Genomic DNA, 11,979 nt, shown 5'->3' on the forward strand with positions numbered 1-11,979 from the left:
AAATTTTGTATATGATTTTTTAAAGAATAGCATATGGAAGTTGCTAATGATAGAAGTACTAAAGAGTAAACAAAAGATACCTTGATGGGTGTTTGCTTGGAAATTCATGTAACGCCCCGATTTTCTGAATCGGAGCACTACACGGTGCTCATGACCCCCAAAGGACCACAAACTAACCTGATATCTGTACCTGTACACTACATAATATAACATGATAATGCAGAAACATGAACTAAAAGACCATACAGTTCAATATTGAACAAACATCTGATAACACAATGTCTGAAAACGGTATAACAATACCAAAACAAATCTAAAATAACTGCCTAATATGTTGTAGTCTGAAAGCCTCTAAACTTTCTGAATAAGGAGTTGATGGGACATGTCACTAACTAAATCCATCTTCTAAAAGAAAATAGAAACTGAAATAGTAATGTAATTATCATGTCCTCGAAAGATGAGGACTCACTTCTAACTTTGACAACTCAGACTGGAATCTACTGCTGATCTGGAGCTCATGCCTCTAAACCTATATTATAAGACACCATAGCGTGAATGCATCAGTACTTTGAATATACTGGTATGCAAGTGAGGTAGTCCAAATGCATAGGGTTCATTGTCATGAACAAATATAACTGACTGACTAACATAAATGTGAGAATTCATGCATGACTACTGATGTTGGGTGTATTTATGCATTCTAGCATTACTATTCTAGCCTTTTTAGCCTTGTTTTAAGGATAATTATTATGCTATATGTGTTTATAATAATATAAATGAGCATTCATGTGTCCAATTATGTTCTTACAATGTTTAATGGTGTTTTCACATGATCTTTGATTCAATTTGATCATTTAGAGTTTAACCAAGAAAGCTAGTGTGACTAGCTTGAGCTAGGTGTTTTTTCTAGTCTATTGTGTTGGGTTATAATGTGTTTTATTGAGTTACTAAGGTTTTTATTATATATTTATATGTTAAAAAACTTATTTATAATGTTCAAGGGTCAATTGGATCAATAAAACATTCAAAACAAAGTGCTGAAAATTAAAGTGAAATTAGACTATGCTTAGTTCGTGTTTTGAGTTCACCAACTTGGATGTTGTGTTATTCTGAGCCCTAATTTGTGGTTTTTAATTATTTAGGATGATTTTTTAATGGGTTATTATGATATATGAAGGATATACAAGCTTCAAATGAAGTAAAAACAACTCAATAAGGCTCAGAATGGCTCAATGAAACTAAAATGCAGAGATTGACTCCATTTGGAGTCCTAAAATGTATTGGACCATGAAGGGAACGTGAAAATTCCAATGGAATCATGTAAAGCATCACTGGATTCATAAAAGTCTGTAGTTTAAGACCCATTGGTGCGTGTAGCAATTGACGGAGTGTAAGGAAGCATCACGATGCAATGAAATCGCAGTGAAATTCTGTAAACTGACTCACTGGTGGTAAAAATAGTGGACCACTAGTCTTGCACCTGAACACCAGTTCAACACCAAGTTAAACCAAAATTTAGGATTTCAGGACATTCAATGAAGGTCAAAATGGTAGACCACCAGCTTTGGGACTGATCACCAAACTGACCACCAGACCCAAACAGAATCCAGGATTGCGAAGGAGCTAGGGACGGTCAAAATGGTGGACCATCATTCTTATGACGGAACACCAGTTGGATCGTCAGACCTTATCCAGAAAAAACTTTTCATGAATAGTCAGTGACGGAATAGATGGTGGACCGTCAGACTTCCGACGGACCACCACTTTGGCCGTCAACTTGGACACTACTTTTATGATTTATAAATTTTAAATTACTTTTTATCTGGGAACATATAAATACCAAATTTTAGGGTTAGAATTATTATATTTTTATTATATTTTTATCTTTTATCATAGCCTCTATACTTGAAACTCTCTGTAAGGTAGTATTTTTTAGAATTAAGCTAATCTTGTGGATCTAATCATTCCATCTCTATTGAAGATTCAATAACAAATTCTTGTAACCTTTGTAAGTAAATCTTGAATTTATTTATGAATAATAGAAAGATGCTTTGTATTTCTTCTATGGAAATCTGTGGCTAAGATCCCATAACTAGGGTTATGGGAGCCTTGATGTGAAAAATGGATTTTAGGTTGTGAATCCAATTAAGTTCTATGAGTAATGGACATTGTATAAACCTTTATTCAATTTAATGACTTTTCTTGGTTGCAAACTTGAAGAGTGAACCATTAAACATCACTTGTCCAAAAAAAAAAAAGTGTGTGTTGGGAAGAGAAAGGGTTTACATAAATTCTCAAGGCTCTAAACCTTAGATTAATGATGAATGCCTTAGAAGGATTGATCAAAATGAGAAAATAGTTGAATAAATAATATATACTGTGAGTTTGAGAGAATTAAGGGATAAATTACCCAATCAAGTTGAGAAACTAATGGGTAAATAATAGGAATCAACTACTCTTACAATGGAAATTGTTAATTGGAACTCATAAGTGATTGACAACCCTAATTGTTCAAGCATCTTGGGAACCATAACTCTGGTTTGTTTAATATCATTGAATTACAACTTACAAAATGAATCATTTGATGGAATAACTCTATTACAATTAAATATGACATAATTCACTAATTTAAAACCCCATTTTATCTTTTCGTATCATTTATTTGAATTAAACTTGTAGCTATAGTTTAAAATTAGTTTAATCACCACTCACATTGTTCCTTGTTGATTTGACCCCGACTCTAATGTTGGGTAAATATATTGACGATGACCGCCTTGCACTAAATTGATGTGTAAGTTGAGCGTTATCAACTACGTAACTATACCTGAGATTGTGTTGGGATTGAATACTATATTACTGATACATGGATAATTGTGTCTAACAGTTCTAATTATGAAAAATTAGTCTGGTTGACTGTATCTGACAGTCCTGTAGTTGAAGACTGGTTACGTATGTTCTGATAACTTATAACATGAGTGTATATGTCTGACAATCTTGAATCTAATAGAACTAGCTAAGTTATGTACTATATCTTGGTAACTCAATCTTATATCAGTCCTATCTTATGGGGGATCTGTGTGTATACTGATAATAAAGAAGATTTGACTTAGTCAGACATCAGTCCTACCTAGCAGATGATCTCTAAATCTGATTATGCTGCTACTGATTGACCATAATTAAGATCACTCCTATCTAATAGGTGATCTTATATTCTATTGATAATGAAAAGGATTGACTATATCGGATAGTTCTAAATCTGTATTACTAAGCTGAATTAACTGTATCTGACAGTCCTGATTTCTATAACTGAAACTAGGGGATGTATTCATCTAACTGACATGCCCCATACTAAACTAACTGGGGTCCAACCAATAACCCCAGCTAGAAGGGTGTCAGTACCACGCCATTGGAAAAGCCAACTGTTGTAGAGTCAGTCCTAATCTAACGGGTCACCCCTAGGATCAGTCCTATACATTTAAATGTGCTAATTGGTGATCCCTGAGTAAGTCAGTCCTATCTATCAGGTGACATCTCATACCTACACTAGCTACGTAGTTTTGTAACTTAGGGATTTCTTCTAGGGATCTCAGTCCTATCTAGTGGGGAAGTCCCCATCCCTAGGATAGCTCGGTCTTGAATCCTACTCCTATCTTAAAGAAACTGAATTGAACTGATTAGATGAACTGAACTGAGATGATTAACTGAACTAAAATGATACTAGTGGTATTGTCTAGTGGAGCTAAACTAAATTTACTGAGTTCTGTTGACTGGGAATACTGAGGTTACTGAACTTATTGAGTACTAAGATCACTGAGATTGCTGAACTACTGAGATTACTTAGATTTTTGGGATTTCCTTAGTGACTGAGTACTATGGATCATAGATTCATTGAGGAGATCATGAAAACATGACATGGCTCTAGGCACACAGCAAAATGTTCGGGTACAATTACCCCCAGGACTCGATGAGAAGAAACTGACATCATATGACTTACGCGAACATATGACCAACAACACAATTCATAAATCATATATTGAAGCATTTGTCAAACATGTGATATGCATAAACTTGTACATGATTGGGGATTTCATGATATCATACTAGTTGAGCATGTTTCCTTTATCTAGGCATTTAAACAATCACATAATAGGCATAGAATGTGTAAACAATATTATACAACAATCAAACATCATGATTCATCTCTAACTTCATCATCCAAGGGTTTTAATCCTAGGTTTGCATGAATCTACATCATTACTAATCGATTACATATGTAATTTATCACCAAACATGGATTAGAATACAATTAGTCATTAAGAAAATCCATAACTTGAATTTAGAAAAGAGATTCTTGGACTTCATAGACGAAAAGAGTCCATGAATGAACACTATGCATACCTTAGCTTGTTATCCTACAAAGGTTGACGGAGAGATTCTTGAAATTTGACTGGAAATTCCCTTGGAATTGAACTTTCTATGAAAACCCTAGGTCTTGTTCTTGAGAGCTTTTAAGAGTAATTGTGTATAACTTGCTGAATTATGGCCAAATCTCATGTTATAAGGCTTATATACGGTGGGAAATTAACCCTTTTAACCCGAGGACACGTCTTTAATGTTTGAGAAAATTTCTTGATTTTCATCCTTGGCACGATGCGCAACTATCGCACCAAGTCACTGGAAATTAACAAATGGGAAATTGTACGGTGGCGTGACCCTAAGCTATCGCTTTTCCACCTTATCTACGATCTAGAAGTTTGGAATGATGCACCACTATCGTGGAGCAACACTAGAAATTAACAATTGTCCTTTGAGCTATCTCTGCGACTAGCTGAAGGCTCAGGTGATACATTGTCTCCTAATAAGAGGTTGAATTTAGTTGTTGAATTGGTAAGAATAATTATTCTTGACATAAGAAGTTATGAAAATGCAGAGTGTATTGAATTCATGATTTTGACTACTATTACAGTGTTATGGGTGAACTTTGTAGATTCAAGAAGGCCTGAACATAGTGACAGAATTAAGTTTAGTTCAGACTTCAATAGATAGAGTTATTGGTGCCTATGTGAATATTTTAAGTAGCCTCAAGTGAGGTGTAGTATTGACGCATAATGTATAGTTAAGGAAGTATTTGAGTAGTATGTCTATGCTTGAGAGTAGCAGTTGCATTGTTTAAGGCATACAAATTCCAGTTTATGTTTCATAGGACTATGTTCCATGTTATAGAGTTATAGCCATATTAAGAGTCCTTACTTATATATCTTATTAAGATCATGCCCAAGTTCTTTTCTTCCTACTATTATTAAAACTTCTCAGAAAAAATGTTTAAGAAATACTCTAATTGAGTATAAGCTTTCAATATAATTTACTCTGTATAGGCAACAATTTAGTTTACTAGTCAGACAGACAAGTTCATATGGTTTTTCCATTTTTCAATATAGTCTTACAATAAGAAGTTTCACGAATATTTCCATTCTAAGAGAGAGTTTTATAACATCCATATAAATTGTGAATTTCGTTTAGTTCATGCATCATGTTTTGGATTCAGATATTTAGTCATGATTTAGTTCGTAAGTGCCACATGCATCAACTCAGTCTTTCCTTAGTATTTCAGCCAAGTTAGAATCATTCGAGGGACGAATTATCCCAAGAGGGAGATGTTGTAATACCCCTGAGTTTTCATGTACTAAATCTCTCAAATTTTCTTCACAAAACAAGATCCAATACAAAGTAATGGGTACTCATAAGTGGACCCTATAATTTCTATATCATCCTTATAACCATTCTTATGTAATTGTATGTATTCAAGGAATAAGTTCAGTTTATGATATTTAGTCCATGTATCATGTTTCAGACTCAGTCAGGTAATCCTGTTTTCAGTTATGGATATTCTGTATGTGATTTCAATTTCCCCAGTATTCTCAGCTTAAAAAGTCTCATTCGAGGATGAATGTTCCCAAGGGGGATAAATTTTAATACCTCATATTATACATAGATTAGTTCAACTCATAGATGCATGCTTACGAGGCTTAAAACCTAAAAATTTAACTAATTGTTGTGGGCTTAGTCATATTTTTGGCCTCTAAACTTCGCGAATTTTTAAATTGGTATTCTCGACCCCGAGGTATTGGTTTTTGAGTTAATTCATGCTTAGGGGTTAAGGAGCATGTCTCAAAGAAGTTTAAGATTTTTTTAGGTGAGGATTGGTTTTTGTTTGTATTTTGAAAATAGTAAGTCACCGCGATAGTGCCGCATCGTGGTGCTTATGGTAATGAGCCCCTTACCGTGTTGTAGTGCTCCTCCAAACCATGATTCAATTGCAAATTTAATCTCCTAAAGGGCAATTTTTCTTTTCCCATCGAATCAATTCATAAATCCATGACTTAAAGCTCCAGTTAGGGCATTATTTTCCCAGATTATCTAATTTTATCTCAAAGCAAACTCTACCTTTTCCCCAAGATCATCAAATTCCATTCCTTTCTCTATAACGAAACTAAGAAATCAAGTTCCCAAATACAAGAGCCTTTATGAAAGCTTAAAGATTTGTGTTTCTCTTTGAATATTTAAGGTTTAAGGTATCTATGATGCTCATCCATGGGCCCTTTTCACCCATAGATTCTAAGAATACCTTTTTTTATTTCAAATTATGAGTTTTTACATGTTTATGATGAATTGTCTCCATAAAGTTGTTATTGATTTTGATTACAAGTTATGTTACAAGCGTTTTTCCAAGAAATGAGCTCTTTTATGATTTGAGTATTGAAATCCTCATGTGAAATCTCTAATTCATGGTTTTAGTATTGTAACTATGTTTTCAATCACATGCTTTACCTATTCCCATGGTTAAATTCATGACTCCTATGTGTTGATGAAATGTCTAAATATTGGGTTTTGAGAAATGATCCTGTATTATGGTTTTTAAAGCTTCATATGTCCTTATTAGTATTTTCATTCAGTGCTAGAGGGTTATGAACACCCAATACTTAGCTATTTTGTAATACCCCATACCTTTTCTAACTAAAATCCATCCCTAGAATTTTAAGTGATAGCTTCCAAAATGAAGAATAATTATTACATGTGGAATTTTCCATATTTAGACATTCCATTATGTGGCAAATTTAATAAGCTTTCTAACGATATAAGATTCACCCAAATCCGACGCTCGGTGAAGTGTTATGGCATTCTTAAGTTGATAGTGTGTCACCTAGGCACCTAGCACGTTGCGGAGAAGGAAAAATTCACAATTGTCAAATTCTAGTTGCCCTCTGCGATAGGTCCCTGTAGAGAAAAAGTCCATTATCCCAATTTTCCCATTCCAATGAGATTCTGTGATTCTGGCAGGTCGTGCCAAGGGCTAAAATTGCAATCCAAGGGGCACTGCGATTGTGGCATGTCACGGTGAACGGCCAATTCCCACTCATCCTTTTCTAGAGAGCCATCACGATAGTGGCACATTGCGGTGGCCTAGTAAATTGGTATTTTTGATTGATTTCCAGTTCCGATTTGAAGTTTAATAGAGGCATTTTGGTCAATCTCTAGGGCCCCAATCCATCCAAAACATATTATTAAGAATATAGCAAAGCACTTTCTTCTTATTTCATCACTTTTATCTCAAAAGAAAACCCTAGATCATCAAAGCTCCTTCTCCAAGAAACCCAATTATTTCATTAATTCTCCAAGAAAATTCAAGATTAAGGATTGTGAATACAAGGACTCTAAGAATTCCTCTTCAAAGCATCAATAGAAATTCAAGATTCAAGTTTTAGCTTCTAGATCAAAAATTAAGGCATGTGGGGTTTTTCAACAAGGATAATCCTTTCATTAATTGAGGTATGTGGGGTTTTTCAACAAGGATAATGCTTTCATTGTTGATCCCAAAACTTTGCTGAATTTTATGTGATTTCCTATGAAATGGAAGTTAGGGTTTATACCCAATATTGCTACTTATAATATTTTGAGATTTCAAGGCATTTAGAAGTTTAATTACTTTATTATGTACATATTTTCATGCATATTGCAGAAATTTTCAGATTTTAAGTTGATTTATAAATGTTTACATCACGAACCATGAATATTATGATGGTTTAACATAAAATTGATGCATGGGTCACTAAGCCCTAATTAAAGATTGCTATTTTAACAATGTTTGTGCTATGCGCATCCTATGATAAGATTTTTCTCAGATTAAAGATAAAGATTTGACCTTATGGTCTCAGAATAGATATGAAATCCACTTTACAGATTTAGATTACAGATTTATGTTTACAGATTTACAATTTGTTTTAATCATAAACCATTAGACTATTTTAAAGGTGGATTTCCATTAGAATGAGCATACATATCTAATTGGTACAATATTTAGCACCGATATGGGTATGTTACTATGGTTTCATACCCCAAAACTACTTGCCAACATAGGACTGAGATTGTTCCCACTGCTATGTAGATGATAGATATGTGATCACTCCTCTCCCCAACATTAGGATTCCTCTTAGGGGGACAAGATTATTGGACTCCATGAAACCTCACATGGTTTATGTAGGTTAGAAGAGTAAAGACTTTCAGAATATTTCTTAAAGTATTTTCCTTGCAGATAAAAGATAAAGTATTTTCCCATACAAAATAAGTTTTCAGATTTCTAAACCTCTAAGATAAAGTATTTTCTCTATAGCTTTAAAGTTCTTGAATTTAAAATATAGCTTTTTGAAAAGGATGGATTTTTGAAAAACCAAGTGTAAAGGCTCACAAAGTTTACTCAGATTAAGCTTTACAGAAAGATATTAGCCATAAATTTTAGGTTTCAGATTTCAGAATTAAGAGTGAGTCCTTCGTACACATAGACAGTACGATTTAAGGAGAGAATACAAGCATAGCTTTCAGAATAATGGTCATGAATAAGTACCTTACATTGAAATACTGGAATAGTCTAGTGTTTTTTGAAATATTTCTTAATGACATGAACTTTCCTAACATGTAGAGCTTCATAACAAGCCATATAAGAAACATAGAGGCACGAATCATGAAAGCATTATACTTAACATAGACATGTCATAGGACATGTGTTTTGTCGGAAATGAACCTAACAACATAAGATATGAATTTAGGTATGAGCTATAGGGGTATCTTAGTTATCTAAATAGGGATTATAGAGAATGAATGGCTATAATGCCCGAATCTAGTTATCGGAATGTTACACGATGCTCAAGACCCCAAAGGACCACAAGCTAACCCATGACTGATATCTATAACTGAGCACTGAATAATAAACTGTAAATATACGGAATATAAGTTGTAAGGACATAATGTTCAAAACTGAACTAATACTGAATATAAAACAATGTCTGTAATGGGGTATAACAATACCCAAAACTGAAATAAACTATCTGAAATATGCAATAGTATGAAAGCCTTTAAACTATCTGGAATATGTAAGGTTGATGGGACATGTCCCCAAATAACTCTCAACTAATGAAATAATAAAGTAATGAAATAATCATGCTATACTCAAATAATGAGGGCATACTACTAGTTTGGCTGCTGAATATTTGATCTACTAAGGATTCTAGGCAGCTCATGCTTCTAAACCAATGGTATAAAACACCATAGCGCAAACACGTCAGTACAATTGAATGTACTGGCATGCAAGTGAGTTAAGCTGAATGCAAAGGGTTCAAATGCATGAATAATACTAACTGACTGCATATATGAACGTTAGAATACATACATGAATACGTAATTGTAACTAAGGTCATGATAGGACTGAATACTAAGTTTTGACTACTGAGTCTACTGACAACATAGATTTACCAATATCTAAGTTTACTAGTAACTGATAACTAAAAGGCCATTTCTGACAATCCTAATTATAAATGACTGATCTAAGTGTTATACAGAGCTAGATGACATATCTGATAGTCCTGAAATATGATGGAACTAGTTGAGTCCCATACTGAGATAAGTGATTGTGTCTCATAGTCCTAATTTCTGTAGAACTGGACTGAGTTCTATTCTGAAGACTGAATCTAAAACTAAAACTGTAGGAGGTAATTATCTAACCGATATGCCCCAAATTTGAACTGGTGTGGTCCAACCTATAAACCCACCTGGAAAAGTGTCAGTACCATTCCAAATGAGAGTCTAAGCTGTGAGTAAACCCTCTTTGATAGGGAGATATTCCGTCAACCCCTTCTGTAAGGAAAACTCAAATGAGATGTATAGTTCCTAGACTCGTAGGGGTACATCTCAACCTACACTGGTTATGTAGTTCTGGAATGCAGGGATTGCTACTAAGGATCAAACCCTCTACTGGATGACAGTGTGTGTCCTCATCCCTGGGTTCACTCAGTGCTAAATCCTACTCCCAACAGAATAGACACAAAACTGATTTCTAAGTTCATACTAGGATAGACTGATCTGTTACTCATTTTACTAATTAACTAGACTGAACCAAGTTCACAGGATTTTCGTTGACTGATGGAATACTAATGAATTCTATTAACTAACAAAATGCTACTGAGTTCTGCAAGCTGACTGAGTTTACTAAGGTCTGAACTGAATACTACTAAGACATGATGACTTAGATCACTAAGACACCTGAGATTACTGATATTACTTAATGGGATCCTAATATTACTAAATAGGACTAGACTAATACTGAGTTTACTAAGTTTTTTAAAGTTACATGACTGACTGAATTCTACTAATCATGGCTTGACTGAGAGTATCGCTAAAACTTACACTGGCTCTAGGCACACAGCTAAATTGTAAGGTACAAGTACCCCCAGGACTTGATAGAATGAAACTAACTATACATGACCACACTTGCATATTTGATAATAGTAAACAACTCACAATACAACTAATGAGGCATTTTATCAAATATTTGAGAGTCATGAATTCATACATAGATAAGAATGCACGTTACTATGTTATAATTCATTCACTAAGACCTTTCATCAAGCACTTAGAATGGATTAACTTGTACCTAAATGGAGATTTCTTGTAAACATACTATAACAACACTATTTCATTCACATAGGCATTTTGTCAAACATATGAGGAGCATGCTTTGATCACACAATAATTAATCCATCTTATTACCATGGCTACATCATTGAACTTTCAAACTGAAGGGTTTATCACAAACATCATGTAAATCATCATATACTAGATTCAATTCTTGTAATTAATTGTTTATGACATGAACCAAAACCCAACAACAATATAAACATGAATTTTAATTCAATTAAACCATGAACATTCATAAATATCCAATCTTTGAATTGAAAAGGGATCCTTAAGCTTCATGGGTGAAAGGGACCTATGAATCAAAATTTGAAATACCTTGATTGTGAGTGTCTTAAAGTTCTTGGAGGGATTCTTAAGATTTCCATTTGAAACTTGGGGATAAGATTTTCTATATTTTAGAGAAAGTGATTTATTTTATGAGAGATGTGGGTAAACAAAGAGATAATAGGTCTTTTAAGGGTTGAATGTTCTAGTTAAAGGCTGATTTGGGTCATAGAAAAAGACCCAATTTCCCTTATAAAGATTTTTTTATTTTTCATCACTGAAAATTCTGTTTAGTCACCTGGTGCAACATGGCACAATCTCATTGTTCCATTGAAAATTGCCAACTAGGAACTGGGCTGACAGCATGATGTGGTGAAATCATGTGGCTATACTACATAGGACCTGGAATCTTATTACGACGCAGTGGTATCACGCTGAGATACTAGAAATTGATAACTCTAGATTTGAGCCTTGGCATGACGTGCCATAATCATGGAGGCCCATCGGTTTTTTATGATTGCCATTTTTGCTTGATCCGCCATGTGTTGATGGATTAGGTGGCACACTATCTTACAAAAATGGCTCTAACTCTTTGCCTGGGTGTCAGATTTTTGTGGATTTTGAATCGATGGAAAGATTATTAAATTTCCCGCATGATAAGAAGTCAAAATATTGATAATTACATATGTA

The sequence above is a fragment of the Capsicum annuum genome, chromosome 10, assembly GCF_002878395.1.
Source record: "Capsicum annuum cultivar UCD-10X-F1 chromosome 10, UCD10Xv1.1, whole genome shotgun sequence".
Lineage (NCBI taxonomy): Eukaryota > Viridiplantae > Streptophyta > Magnoliopsida > Solanales > Solanaceae > Capsicum > Capsicum annuum.